The sequence below is a fragment of the Drosophila albomicans genome, unplaced genomic scaffold, assembly GCF_009650485.2.
Source record: "Drosophila albomicans strain 15112-1751.03 unplaced genomic scaffold, ASM965048v2 utg000029l_pilon, whole genome shotgun sequence".
Classification (NCBI taxonomy): Eukaryota; Metazoa; Arthropoda; class Insecta; order Diptera; family Drosophilidae; genus Drosophila; species Drosophila albomicans.
In genome coordinates, this window is record NW_026263476.1 from 1 (window position 1) to 15,000 (window position 15,000).

At 40.5% G+C, this 15,000-nt stretch overlaps 1 non-coding gene and 1 pseudogene across 1 annotated transcript; both read right to left on the bottom strand.

Annotated features, from left to right (window-relative positions):
- Positions 1–4,403: 4,403 nt before the first annotated feature.
- Positions 4,404–14,293, bottom strand: LOC117577165 (large subunit ribosomal RNA; annotated as a pseudogene).
- A 353-nt stretch (positions 14,294–14,646) lies between these two features.
- LOC117577191 (5.8S ribosomal RNA) lies at positions 14,647–14,825 on the bottom strand. The gene has a single exon (XR_004573075.1). It is a non-coding gene; the product is annotated as a 5.8S ribosomal RNA (ribosomal RNA).
- Between the last annotated feature and the right edge of the window lie 175 nt (positions 14,826–15,000).

Here is a 15,000-nt window from a genome sequence, read left to right on the forward strand (position 1 = left end):
ACTAAGGTATACCACCTAATGTATCTTTATGTTGCACTAATTTAATAATGCAACAGTAAAACTTCATTATTTTTAACTTTTTTAATCATATTGCCTTCTATATGATTATTTTCATATATTATTTATATATGACTTATGCCGGCATGACACTCCATATAAATAGTCATATATATTTCACTTGTGAAATTTTTCTCATATGACATGCCTGCCCGACCTCACCACCCCTATATAGGTTTTGTGACACGTTTTCTACAATGCTCTTATTTTATTTAGTATTACCATCTAACGTATCTTTTTGTTGCACTAATTTAATAATACAACAGTAAAACTTCATTATTTTTAACTTTTTTAATCATATTGCCTTCTATATGATTATTTTCATATATTATTTATATATGACTTATGCCGGCAAGACTCACTCCATATACATAGTCATATATATTTCACTTGTGAAATTTTTCTCATATGACATGCCTGCTCGACATCACCACCCCTATATAGTATCTTTATGTGCACTAATTTAATAATGCAACAAAAACTCATTAACTTTTTAATCATATTGCCTTCATATGAATTTTCATATAATATTTATATATGACTTATGCCGGCATTACCACTCCATATAAATAGCTCATATTATATTTCACTTGTGAATTTTTCTCATAGACATGCCTGCTCCGACCTCACCATCCCTATATAGGTTTGTGACACGTTTCTACAAGCTCTATATTTAGTATTACCACCAACGTATCTTTTGTTGCACTAACTTATATACAACAGTAAAACTTCATTATTTAATCATATTGCCTTCTATATGCATATTTTCAATCTTTAATATGACTTATGCGGCAAGACTCACTCATAAAAACACTGTAATCTGCCATGACATGCCTGCTCACATCACCACCCCTATAAGACACGTTTTCTACAACAGCTCATTTACGATTTTGTTCACTAATTTAATAAGCAACAACTTCATTGTTTAACTTTTAATTGCTTCTATAGATTATTTTCATATATTATATATTTAGACTCACACTATTTAATAATACAACAGCAAAACTTCATTATTATTTATTATCATATAATTTGTATTAAATACTAGTACAATCGTAAATTGTTTAACATTGTTTAAAAATTTTTGTCAAAGTTGAACTCATATCTCGGTAGAACCTTATATCATATGGCTGCAGTTCAATAAAAAATTCACCAAGTCCAAAAAATTTTTTTCTCAAGTTAAATTCAAAAATCTTATCTCATTTTATTAAAAACTGTATAAAATGATATATAAAAAGTTTTTTCTACAATTTTCATATGTTGAAATTTTTTGTCAAAGTTGAACTCATATCTCGGTAGAACCTCATATCATATGGCTGCAGTTCAATAAAAAATTCACCAAGTCCAAAAAATTTTTTTCTCAAGTTAAATTAAAAATCTTATCTCATTATATTAATAAACAGTATAAAATGCTATTTAAAAAGTTTTTTCTTCAATTTTCATATGTTTGAAATTTTTTGTCAAAGTTGAACTCATATTTCGGTAGAACCTCATATCATATGGCTGAAGTTCAATAAAAAATTTACCAAGTCCAAAAATTTACCAAGTCCAAAAAATTTTTTTCTCAAGTTAAATTCAAAATCTTAATTCATTTTATTAAAAAAACTATATAAAATGATATATAAAAAGTTTTTTCTTCAATTTTCATATGTTGAAATTTTTTGTCAAAGTTGAACTCATATCTCGGTAGAACCTCATATCATATGGCTGCAGTTCAATAAAAAATTCACCAAGTCCAAAAAATTTTTTTCTCAAGTTAAATTCAAAATCGTATCTCATTATATTAATAAACTGTATAAAATGATATTTAAAAAGTTTTTTCTTCAATTTTCATATGTTGAAATTTTTTTCAATGTTGAACTCATATCTCGGTAGAACCTCATATCATATGGCTGAAGTTCAATAAAAAATTCACCAAGTCAAAAAAATCTTTTTCTCAAGTTAAATTCAAAATCTTATCTCATTATATTAATAAACTGTTTAAAATGATAATTAAAAAGGTTTTTCTTCAATTTTCATATGTTGAAATTTTTTGTCAAAGTTGAACTCATCTCTCGGTAGAACCTCATATTCATATGGCTGCAGTTCAATAAAAAATTCACCAAGTCAAAAAAATCTTTTTCTCAAGTTAAATTCAAAATCTTATCTCATTATATTAATAAACTGTATAAAATGATATTTAAAAAGTTTTTTCTTCAATTTTCATATGTTGAAATTTTTTGTCATAGTTGAACTCATCTCTCGGTAGAACCTCATATCATATGGCTGCAATTCAATAAAAAATTCACCAAGTCCAAAAAATTTTTTTCTCAAGTTAAATTCAAAATTGTATCTCATTTTATTAATAAACTGTATAAAATGATATTTAAAAAGTTTTTTCTTCAATTTTCATATGTTGAAATTTTTTGTCAAAGTTGAACTCATCTCTCGGTAGAACCTCATATCATATGGCTGCAGTTCAATAAAAAATTCACCAAGTCCAAAAAATCTTTTTCTCAAGTTAAATTCAAAATCTTATCTCATTATATTAATAAACAGTATAAAATGCTATTTAAAAAGTTTTTTCTTCAATTTTCATATGTTGAAATTTTTTGTCAAAGTTGAACTCATATCTCATGTCTTAATTTGTGCCACTAATATGATGGCGTTCTTTTGCTACCAAACACATAATTGTGTATGAAATAAATGCATACTTAAAATACGCAAGTATTCTGTTCATATAGATACATACATAAATGTATATATATTTTTTTTATATCATGCATATTTTTTATTTTCGCCACTAATATGATGGCGTCCTTCTGGCTACCAAATTCATGTAATTGCGTACCAAATAAATGTATATTTAAAATACACAAGTATTTTGTACACATAGATATACCATGCATATTTTTAATTTTCGCCACTAATATGATGGCGTCCTTCTGGCTACCAAATAAATATATATAACTAACGCTTACTAAATAAATGCATATTTAAAATATACAAGTATTTTGTACACATAGATATACTATGCATATTCTTAATTTTCGCCACTAATATAATGGCGTTCCTTTTGCTACCAAATAAATATATATAACCAACGCATAATAAATAAATGCATATATATAAAATACGCAAGTATTTTGTACACATAGATATACTATGCATATTCTTGATTTTCGCCACTAATATAATGGCGTTCCTTTTGCTACCAAATAAATATATATAACCAACGCATAATAAATAAATGCATATATAAAATATGCAAGTATTTTGTATACATAGATATACTATGCATATTCTTAATTTTCGCCACTAATATAATGGCGTTCCTTTTGCTACCAAATAAATATATACAACTAACGCATACTAAATAAATGCATATTTAAAATACGCAAGTATTTTGTACACATATTATACCTTTGCATATTCTTAATTTTCGCCACTAATATGATGACGTTCCTTTTGCTACCAAATAAATAAATGCATATATAAAATACGCAAGTATTTTGTACACATAGATATACTATGCATATTCTTAATTTTCGCCACTAAATATAATGGCGTTCCTTTTGCTACCAAATAAATATATATAACCAACGCATAATAAATAAATGCATATATAAAATATGCAAGTGTTTTGTATACTTAGATATACTTAGTATGCATATTATTAATTTTCGCCACTAATATAATGGCGTTCCTTTTGCTACCAAATAAATATAAATAACTAACGCATACTAAATAAATGCATATTTAAAATACGCAAGTATTTTGTACACATAGTTATACCTTTGCATATTCTTAATTTTCGCCACTAATATGATGACGTTTCCTTTTGCTACCAAATAAATATATATAACCAACGCATTATAAATAAATGCATATATAAAATACGCAAGTATTTTGTATACATAGATATACTTACTATGCATATTATTAATTTTCGCCACTAATATAATGGCGTTCCTTTTGCTACCAAATAAATATATATAACCAACGCATAATAAATAAATGCATATATAAAATATGCAAGTGTATTTTGTATACTTAGATATACTTAGTATGCATATTATTAATTTTCGCCACTAATATAATGGCGTTCCTTTTGCTACCAAATAAATATATATAACTAACGCATACTAAATAAATGCATATTTAAAATACACAAGTATATTTTGTACACATAGATATATTATTTATTTATATATATATAATATATTTATATATTATATAAATTTTCTTCTTATATGCGTAATTGTATAACACATAATTAATAATTATGCATACAATTTTGCATATTTATATATATAAATATATATATATAATATTTTTTTATATATGCCTTAAACATATATATTTTATCGAATCGTCAAGCAAAGGATAAGCTTCAGTGGATCGCAGTATGGCAGCTGCTCAACCACTTACAACACCTTGCCTGTTATAAAAGTCGTTTACAATTGATTCAAGGCTTTGTCATTGTATTAAATAATGTTTTAATATATAACTAGCGCGGCACCAGGTGATCGAAGATCCTCCCAATTTACTATGTTATATGTAACATTGGCATCACATCCATCGTCGTCTATTAAATGAATAATAAACTTTTAATGGTTTAGAAGCCATACAATGCAAATTGCCCCTTATTTATCATTGCAGTCCAGCACGGATACGACCTTAGAGGCGTTCAGGCATAATCCAACGGACGTAGCGTCATACCACTGTTCGCTCGAACAAGTATTGTGCCATTGGTCCGTACCTGCGGTTCCTCTCGTACTACGCAGGAATGCTGTCGCAACAACGTTTTGTCATTAGTAGGGTAAAACTAACCTGTCTCTCACGACGGTCTAAACCCAGCTCACGTTCCCTTGCATGGGTGAACAATCCAACGCTTGGTGAATTTTGCTTCACAATGATAGGAAGAGCCGACATCGAAGGATCAAAAAGCGACGTCGCTATGAACGCTTGGCCGCCACAAGCCAGTTATCCCTATGGTAACTTTTCTGACACCTCTTGTTAAAAACTCTTTAAACCAAAAGGATCGATAGGCCGAGCTTTTGCTGTCCCTGTGTGTACTGAACACCGAGATCAAGTCAGCATTTGCCCTTTTGCTCTATGTGTGGTTTCTGTCCGCACTGAGCTGGCCTTGGGACACCTCCGTTATTATTTGAGAGATGTACCGCCCCAGTCAAACTCCCTACCTGGCAATGTCCTTGAATTGGATCATACCTGAGTAATTGGAGTTATACCAAATTTTTAATTTAAGAACACATAAATGCACTCTCTCATTAATGAATTTGTTTGCGATTATATAACAAACTCGTGATACTTTGATCAAGAAGCTTGCATCAAAACCCAATACCATAAGATATAATAAATATATCCGTATAATGGCTAGGAAATGATACACGTTCCATTTAATCAAGTAAGTAAGGAAACAATAAGAGTAGTGGTATTTCATTGTCGATACTAAACCGAAATTTAATATCTCCCACTTATTCTACACCTCTTATGTCTCCTTACACTGCCAGATTAGAGTCAAGCTCAAAAGGGTCTTCTTTCCCCGCTAATTATTCCAAGCCCGTTCCCTTGGCTGTGGTTTCGCTAGATAGTAGATAGGGACATATAAATTCCGGTGTTTTACGTGTGCACCTGTCACAAGTGACTTATCACACGGTGCCCGAGCACAGGGATCAATTTAAGCATGATCAGCGCCCCCTTGGAATTCACCGCAGGTACACATTTGAAGAGCCAGTTGTTTGGACTGGACACTTCCTCCTGTGTGGGGAGCGAGGCCCACCTAAAACCTCTGCCGATCTGTGGTTCACGGCAACCGGTTGTATTACGCAACTCCACGTCGAGCACTCCGCTCTCTCCGCATTTGGATATAAACCACAGCCACCACGATGCTCCCGAAGGGCCACAACCCGTGCCAGGACGGACAAAAGTCCGCGGGCACCTGGCTCCCGTGGTACCAGAAGACCTCCGGTCAGGTTTCGTACCACAAGGGTACTACCAATTTAACTCCAAACAGTTAGCGTTGGTGACGCACCTCGAGAATCGCTTCGTACGATAAGTGGAGGTCCACTGTGGTGAAATTCTAAGACCCGTCATCCACACGGGTGAGGCCAGTTTTAGCTTTTCAGCTCGGGACTGACAGCCCAAAAAGAAATTATCCGTTTAGTCGCCTCATACGACAAGCAGGGATAAGCTGTGGAGGAATTCTAAGACCCACCAACCACACGGGTGATGCAGTTTTAGCCATTCAGCTCGGGACTGACAGCCCAAAAAGAAATTATCCGTTTAGTCGCCTCATACGACAAGCAGGGATAAGCTGTGGAGGAATTCTAAGACCCGCCAACCACACGGGTGATGCAGTTTTAGCCATTCAGCTCGGGACTGCCGGCCCATTCGTCGCCTCCTGGTACAACAATTGCCGACGCCTTGTGAACACGGCATCGGCAAATGTTTGCAATAGCTGCATCCTCTCCTGTGTCGCCACCGCTCCAGAAACCCTCCAGACGCCATGCAGGTATTCGATCCCAAGTCCATCGAGGTGACGCAAATCTGCATATATGGGGCATACACACAGAACGTGCAGCGCATCTTCGCTATCCGCACCGCATAGACATGCAGGCGTTCCGCTTAGACGTCTCTCATGTAGAAATGCATTCAGCGATCCATGGCCTGTCAGCAGGAATCCAGCACGTAGGCTGAAACCGAAGTCTCGCCTGCTGAAGACGAACCCAGCATCCGGGATAAAAAGATGAGTCACCCGGCCGGGTTCATCACCATTATCCCATCTGCTTTGCCACTCCTGCAGCACACGGTCGTCCAGCATCGCCATCTTCTGCTTGTGATCAAGACCCGACAGATCTTGACCAAACAGCCAGTCGCTCTCCTCCAGCGGGTGATCGCGCTTGAGTTTGAAACTGATTGCCAATTTCTTGGCAGCCAGATCAAACGGGGGAACACCAGCAAGAACTTGCAGCGCCACAGTGGACACTGTACGGCACACCGGTAGGAATCCAAGAAGGATGCGCCTTTGGCAGGACAGTAGGTGCATCCTGGCCCTTACTCGTCTCATCGCCGTGGCATACCACACTGAGGCACCAAATAGCGCACAAGGCACCATGAGTCCAGTGTAAATGGTCCGCTTGGCACGGGGACTGATCCCCCAGTCGACCCGTAGTACGCGTGCCAAAACACCAACGACTCCGCTCAGCCGATCACGTAAAGACGCGATATGCGGGTTGAAATTCAACCGCTCGCCGACCGTGATGCCCAGATACCGGTATTTGTCAACGTAGGGCAGGCTTGCTCCAGCAAACCGTACCCCCGGATGCCTATTAGCCGATAATTGGCCTTTCAGCAACATGACAGCCGTCTTACTGGTGGAGACGGACACGCCTACCTCTGTTCCCCAAGCTCCTACGATGGACATGTACTCCGCTCCTTTCGACTCCAGATCGTTTCGGGAGTTTCCCTCAACGAGAAGTAGCAAGTCGTCTGCATACGCGCTCAGTTTGCACAAAGGCTCCAAGCGCCGAAGAAGCACATCCATCATGAGGTTCCAAATGAATGGACCACTGATGGAGCCCTGTGGGCAACCTCTGGTCACCAGCACAGATGCTTCCTCGTATCTGCTGACGATGCACGCACTCCTGCCAGAGAAGAAGCTTCGCCACAAGCTGGCTTCTCGGCAGCCTGAGTCGATCAGCCGGCGTAGCACAGCATCCCACTCCACGTGGTCAAATGCTCCTTTGAAATCCACGAAGATTCCGAGTACATATCTTGCCGGGCTGGCGTCGACAGTACTCTTCACGTGTCTCCAGGGCATCCTCCACACAGCGTCCAGGTTGAAATCCAAATTGCCATCTGCAGCCCTCTGGGAGCATGTCCTTCATTCGGCTGACCATGATACCCTCGAGCACCTTACCAAAGACTGGTAGCAGACATATACCACGATAAGAGCCAGGATCGCTCCTGTCCTTATCGGGCCCCTTGAGAAGTGGCACAACGCGCGGGCGTTTCCACTCAGAAGGGAAATGTCCTTCGGCTAAACAGCGGGAATACAACGCTGTAAGATGCTGCGGAATAGCACGCCAAACCTCTTTACAGATCACTCCAGTGATGCCGTCCATGCCAGGCGAGCGTCTGCTCCGTAGCCTGGCGACACAAGCACTCACTTCGTACTCGTCGAGTGTGGGCGGAAGCACATCTGGGATGGCAATCGGTGCATTCGACTCCGCAACGGGGAAAAAGTTACGGAGGAGCACTTTCGCACAGTCGTGCCATGTTACGACTGGCTCGCCATTTACCCGAAGGCAGCCCAGCTCGGAATTCCGTTTGTGACGTCGGCAAATCCTGTAGACATGCCCCCAGGGGTCATCCCGATTATCTCCAACGAAGCGACGCCAGTTGTCCTCCTTTGCCGACAGAATAAGCTTCTTGTACTGACCCACGGAGATCCGCAGGTCGGTAGCAAGTCGCCCTGCTTCATCGCTGCCACGACGACGAGCATTCTGTAGCCGCCGCCTCAGTCTCCTGACCTCTCGGCGCTTCGTACTGAGGTTGGCATTCCACCAGACCACTTTCCGAACGGCTCTCGGCTGCCTGCGTCCAAATACATGGTCGCATACACTGTGCACCAGTGCACGCGTTGCAGACACCTGGTCATCAATGGACATCTCCGTGTAGTCCTGCGGGAATTCCTCAAGCTTGCATACAAGCTCACCACGGAACGACTGCCAACGTGCATTGGAGAAGTTCCAGGACGGAACAGGAGCATCGCTCTCAACTGTGTCTCTGGGGTCTCGCGTCACCTCAACACAACGTCGTGTTGTGGTCACTGAGGTCCCACTCGTCCACTCTCCAGTCATATGCGGCCCACATAAGCGCTGCTTCGTTGGCAATCGTGACGTCGATATCACTCTGTCCGCGGTGATTATCGAACGTATACAAACTACTGACCTCATTTAGCACGCCGGCTCGGGATTCTAGAATCCATTCGGTCAGCAGCTCACCCCTTCGGCGGTTCAAGTCGCCACGAGCACGCTCGAGCGATTTGCTGAACCACAAGGGGGACACTGCATTCGCATCCAAGCCACAGATAACCGGATTGCTACCAGCCAGTAGTAGCACGGCATCTAGATACGCAAGGTACGGTTCCAAATCAGTGTTGTATTGGCAGTACACGGAGCTCAGGAAGATTGAGCCAAATCTTCCAGTGACACTCACGCATACGCCAAAGTCCGTGATGAGCGACTCAATAGGCATACAGATGGCATCCGGGTCGTCCAAAAAGATGGCAGCCTTCAAACGCCGATCAGCAAACACCCGCATCCCGGCTGGAATGCCCGTAATGCCGTGTCTTTTGTCGACGTATGGTTCCTGCACCAAAGCGAACATGTGGCGGGAGTCTCGCACCCGAGTTGCAAACTCAACGGTAGCGGCTCGACCTCGACCACAATTAGCTTGGATGAAGCTAAACATTTTAATGTCTAGCTTGCACCCTTTCTAAGACCGCACCATATATTGGGCACGTCTCCGACAGCATGTAATGCCCGGAGGGAAGCCCCTTGAAACGGCAGTTTCGGCAGTCCACCGGGCTAGCACATTTCAACGCTACATGGCCGGTCTGCCCGCATTGGCGGCATACTTCGTTTTTCAATCGGCATTGTGAAACCTTGTGGTCGAATCCCACACAGCGATGACACGCGTATGTTCGGACGAGCGACCTACAGCGGAAGGAAAACCACTTGATGTAGACCCGTCCGGTCTTATCAAGCACCGCTTGCGCCTTTTCGTCACATTCTAGTGTCAGATTGATTCTGACACACCGTCAGTGACCGACCACGGCTTCGACGCCATATGCACCATCTTCTTGAAGGCCGACGGCGAGAACTCCTCCTTGAAGTGGTTCTCATAGAGCTCGTCCATGAAGACTTCCGGTAGAATCGCTGTGTCCACGTCGAACACGGTGACTTTCGACCTCACTCCACGGTTGCGCTCAACCTCCAGACCGACCTCGTTGAACTTCGCGTTGGCCACCACTTTTTTGATTTCACTTCTTGACGGCGTACGAATGACGGCGCCACCGCGCTTCAATTCACGGATTTCGTGAACCCTAACGCCCAGAGCTGGAGCAACTTGGCTCATTACCTTATCGGCAATCTCCTTGCCCGACACTGTCGGGTCCTTGCTCGTCACCACAGCCGACCACGTTTCCACGGGCTTCTTGGCTGCAGGAGCATTTCGAGGTGCGGCAATCGGGGCAACGCCGGAGACAGCTCTGGTGCCAGCACCACTCGTACTTGGGGCCGTAAAGGGCGCAGCAGCTGGTTGGCACAACGCAACCTTCGTCTCCAAAACGGCGTTTCGCACAACTAGCGCGGTCACCAGCTCGCCAAGCCGGGCAGTTGCCTCCAAAACGGCGATGGCCGCTTCCGGCGCCATTCCAGCGCGCAGCACAGCGGACCTCACCGTCTGGTCTACACCCGCCAGCTGAGCCAATACGGCATCAGACCCTTCCTTCACCACACTGGCAGCAACAAAATTACCAGCAGGAGCTGGACAGGCAGGCCCGCTCATTCGGGCGATAGCCTCCACCGTAGCGGGTGCAGGGGCGGCAGTAGCAGCAGCAACTCCATCGGCGACTCCAGCGGCGGTTCCAGCAGCGGTTCCAGCGGCGGCTCCAGCGGCGGATCCAGTGGCGACATCGTTGACGGCTGCTCCATCGGCGTTGGCTCCAATGAAGGAGACAGCCAGCCGCTTGGCAGAGGAGGCATCGTCGCTCGCAACCAAGATGGGCGACGATACAGCCCTATTCCGCGCCCGTCTGCTCCTTTTCTCTTTCACTTTTGGGCGATCCTCTGAAATGGACATTTCAGACTCGCTACACACACTCGACATTCCGCGCATTTTATTGTTCATCACAACAACCGCAGAAGAAATACTGCAAGCAGTAAAACCCAAGCAGTGCAACCAGTACACTTGTGGCAAGCAGTGTACTCAGTGTAAGGTCCAAATTAACAAGCTTTTGTCCGTGACAAAAACTGTGAGCTTTTCTCAACTTTCTTATTTTCTTCTTCTTCTTTTATTGCTATTCACTGAAAGAACTAGAACTAGACTAGAACTAGAACTAGAACTAGAACTAGAACTAGAACTAGAACGCACGTGGTATTAATTTTCCACAAAAGAAATTAAATTTCTCGGAAAATCTAAGTGTCACTGTCACTATTTTCTATCCAAATTATTGCGTTTAGGTTCCCGCACGGGACACACTAAATTCCGTCTTTGTCGGCACTGTTTTTATCGTGTTACGCGATTTTCGTACGGAGCGCGCACGGGACGCACGTCTGCTCACTTCGGAAGTTCGTTCGCAACGAGAGTAGATAGGGACAGTAGGAATCTCGTTAATCCATTCATGCGCGTCACTAATTAGATGACGAGGCATTTGGCTACCTTAATGAGAGTCATAGTTACTCCCGCCGTTGACCCGCGCTTACTTGAATTTCTTCACTTTGACATTCAGAGCACTGGGCAGAAATCACATTGTGTCAACACCCGCTAGGGAAACGATTTTAATGTCCTCATGTGCCCGATAATCACAACGTCCTGTCTGTCGTAGATCTCAACCTTACTCTGATGATTCAAGATCAGTCCGTCAGTCACAACCTGAGCGTCGATCAATATAGTGTGATCTGGTCGGAAACCCACCAGTCCGCTTATATGCCTGTTCTCTCCCTGAGATTGATTGCAATTGCCTCTCGTCTGAATCGATTTAATTGATATCACTATTGTTTATGCGTAAAGAACTAGCTGGTTGCCCAACTAGTATTCTTAAAAAATTTTAGCAAGAAAGTTCCACAATTGGCTACGTAACTAAACTATCCGGGGAACAAGAAACTACCATAAATGATAGAAACTCTATTTACCCAGAACGAGCACATAAACCATGTTATTGTTTCCCAATCAAGCCCGACTATCTCAATCTTCAGAGCCAATCCTTATCCCGAAGTTACGGATCTAATTTGCCGACTTCCCTTACCTACATTATTCTATCGACTAGAGACTCTTCACCTTGGAGACCAGCTGCGGATATTGGTACGGCCTGTTGAGAAGTTTGCGTGTCCCCACCATAAATTTTCAAGGTCCGAGGAGAAAATATCGACACAACAGTATATGTCATGCTCTTCTAGCCCATCTACCATATCTCTCTGCGAAAGACTTCCATGGTAGTACGGCTATAAAACAGAAAAGAAAACTCTTCCGATATCTCTCGACGGCTTCTTTATGGTCGTTCCTGTTGCCAGGATGAGCACGAGGCCCATATTTAATAACAAACGGATACTCAACAGGTTACGGAATTGGAACCGTATTCCCTTTCGTTCAAAATTATTCAAGTTTTTTAATTATGACAAAATATAAATTTTAGTTACTTTTTTTTACTTGAAAATTTTCGGCTTTCGCCTTGAACTTAGGACCGACTAACTCGTGATCAACCACTGTTCACACGAAACCCTTCTCCACTTCAGTCCTCCAAGGTCTCATTCGATTATTTGCTACTACCACCAAGATCTGTACCAATGACGGCTCCATGCAGGCTTACGCCAAACACTTCTAAGCACACCATTGTACCTTCCTACTCACTAAAGTTTCAAAATTTATATTACAAGTAATATAAATCATCTACTTTAGCGGTAATGTATAGGTATACAACTTAAGCGCCATCCATTTTAAGGGCTAGTTGCTTCGGCAGGTGAGTTGTTACACACTCCTTAGCGGATTTCGACTTCCATGATCACCGTCCTGCTGTTTTAAGCAACCAACGCCTTTCATGGTTTCTGAATGAGTTGTTAATTTGGGCACCGTAACATTACGTTTGGTTCATCCCACAGCGCCAGTTCTGCTTACCAAAAGTGGCCCACTGGGCACATTATATCATAACCTTAAACTTCATATCAAGAAAGTTAAGGTTCTTACCCATTTAAAGTTTGAGAATAGGTTAAGATCGTTTCGACCCTAAGGCCCTCTAATCATTCGCTTTACCAGATAAGATTATTTTATACAACAGTTTAAATGCACCAGCTATCCTGAGGGAAACTTCGGAAGGAACCAGCTACTAGATGGTTCGATTGGTCTTTCGCCCCTATACTCAATTCTGACAATCGATTTGCACGTCAGAAACTGTTTCGGTCTTCCATCAGGGTTTCCCCTGACTTCAACCTGATCAAGTATAGTTCACCATCTTTCGGGTCACAGCATATATGCTCAAGGTACGTTCCAGTTAGAGGCATAAATAATATAAATATTATTATACATAACTATATAGAACGCCCCGGGATTGCGTTAATCAACTATAAATAGTTAAAAAACTAATCCCAATAATAGTCAAGTTAATTACGCTATTAGGTTTATATCCCAATAACTTGCACATATGTTAGACTCCTTGGTCCGTGTTTCAAGACGGGTCCCGAAGGTATCCTGAATCTTTCGCATTGTTAATCATACAAGTGCTTATAATAAACATAAAAAATCAATGATAATCATGCCATTATATAATTCCGAAAAATTAACGCACTGTACTCATATAATCTATCAGCACTTTATCAAATTTTTGAAATTTATTTTATGTTAAAATGCAAGCACTCTAATTTAAATAAACTCTTATCAAAATTGTTTGATAAATTCCATACATGCTAATAGATTACAATGTCCTTATATGGAAAAAATGCACACTATCGTTATAATATTGATTAAATATTACAATTCTAATGATGAATTTTCCATAACGGATATTCAGGTTCATCGGGCTTAACCTCTAAGCAGTTTCACGTACTATTTAACTCTCTATTCAGAGTTCTTTTCAACTTTCCCTCACGGTACTTGTTTACTATCGGTCTCATGGTTATATTTAGTTTTAGATGGAGTTTACCACCCACTTAGTGCTGCACTATCAAGCAACACGACTCTTTGGAAACATCATCTAATAATCATTAACGTTATACGGGCCTGGCACCCTCTATGGGTAAAATGGCCTCATTTAAGAAGGACTTAAATCGTTAATTTCTCATACTAGAATATTGACGTTCCATACACTGCATCTCACATTTGCCATATAGACAAAGTGACTTAGTGCTGAACTGATTTCTTTTCGCTCGCCGCTACTAAGAAAATCCTTGTTAGTTTCTTTTCCTCCCCTAATTAATATGCTTAAATTCAGGGGGTAGTCCCATATGAGTTGAGGTTGTTTAATTACACTTATAGACAATTCTCTGCCTATTTTGAAATATACTATTTTTTTCTTGAAGGTCCATAATATTCACAAAATTATTCTTTATACCATATTCGTTAATAAGAGGCAATTCTAGTTTATAAAATAATATATTTTATGCTAGACATTCCTCAATATTATTTGAAATGAATAAAGAACATATAATTCTTCAAATTTCTCATGCAACAGAGTTTTAGTATTTTCATTTATTAATTCATATTATGAATATCTTAAGCGAGAACTTTTTAGATTCACACTTATATTATCCAATAATATACAATGTGCTTAAAATTCCGAAAATTTTAAACAACTTATTTAGCATAGTCTTACAACCCTCAACCATATGTAGTCCAAGCAGCACTAAAAAATTAATTAAAGTACATAACAGCATGGACTGCGATATGCGTTCAAAATGTCGATGTTCATGTGTCCTGCAGTTCACACGATGACGCACAGTTTGCTGCGTTCTTCATCGACCCATGAGCCGAGTGATCCACCGCTTAGAGTGATACAATTTTTTTTTTTATTTCATTACGTCAAGAATATTTTTATTGAAAGAAATTAAAAATACACCATTTTACTGGCATATATCAATTCCTTCAATAAAATTTTTTTTTTTATACCTAAATAAATGTTGCGAAATGTCTTAGTTTTACATAATCGATAATAATAAGATATATGAC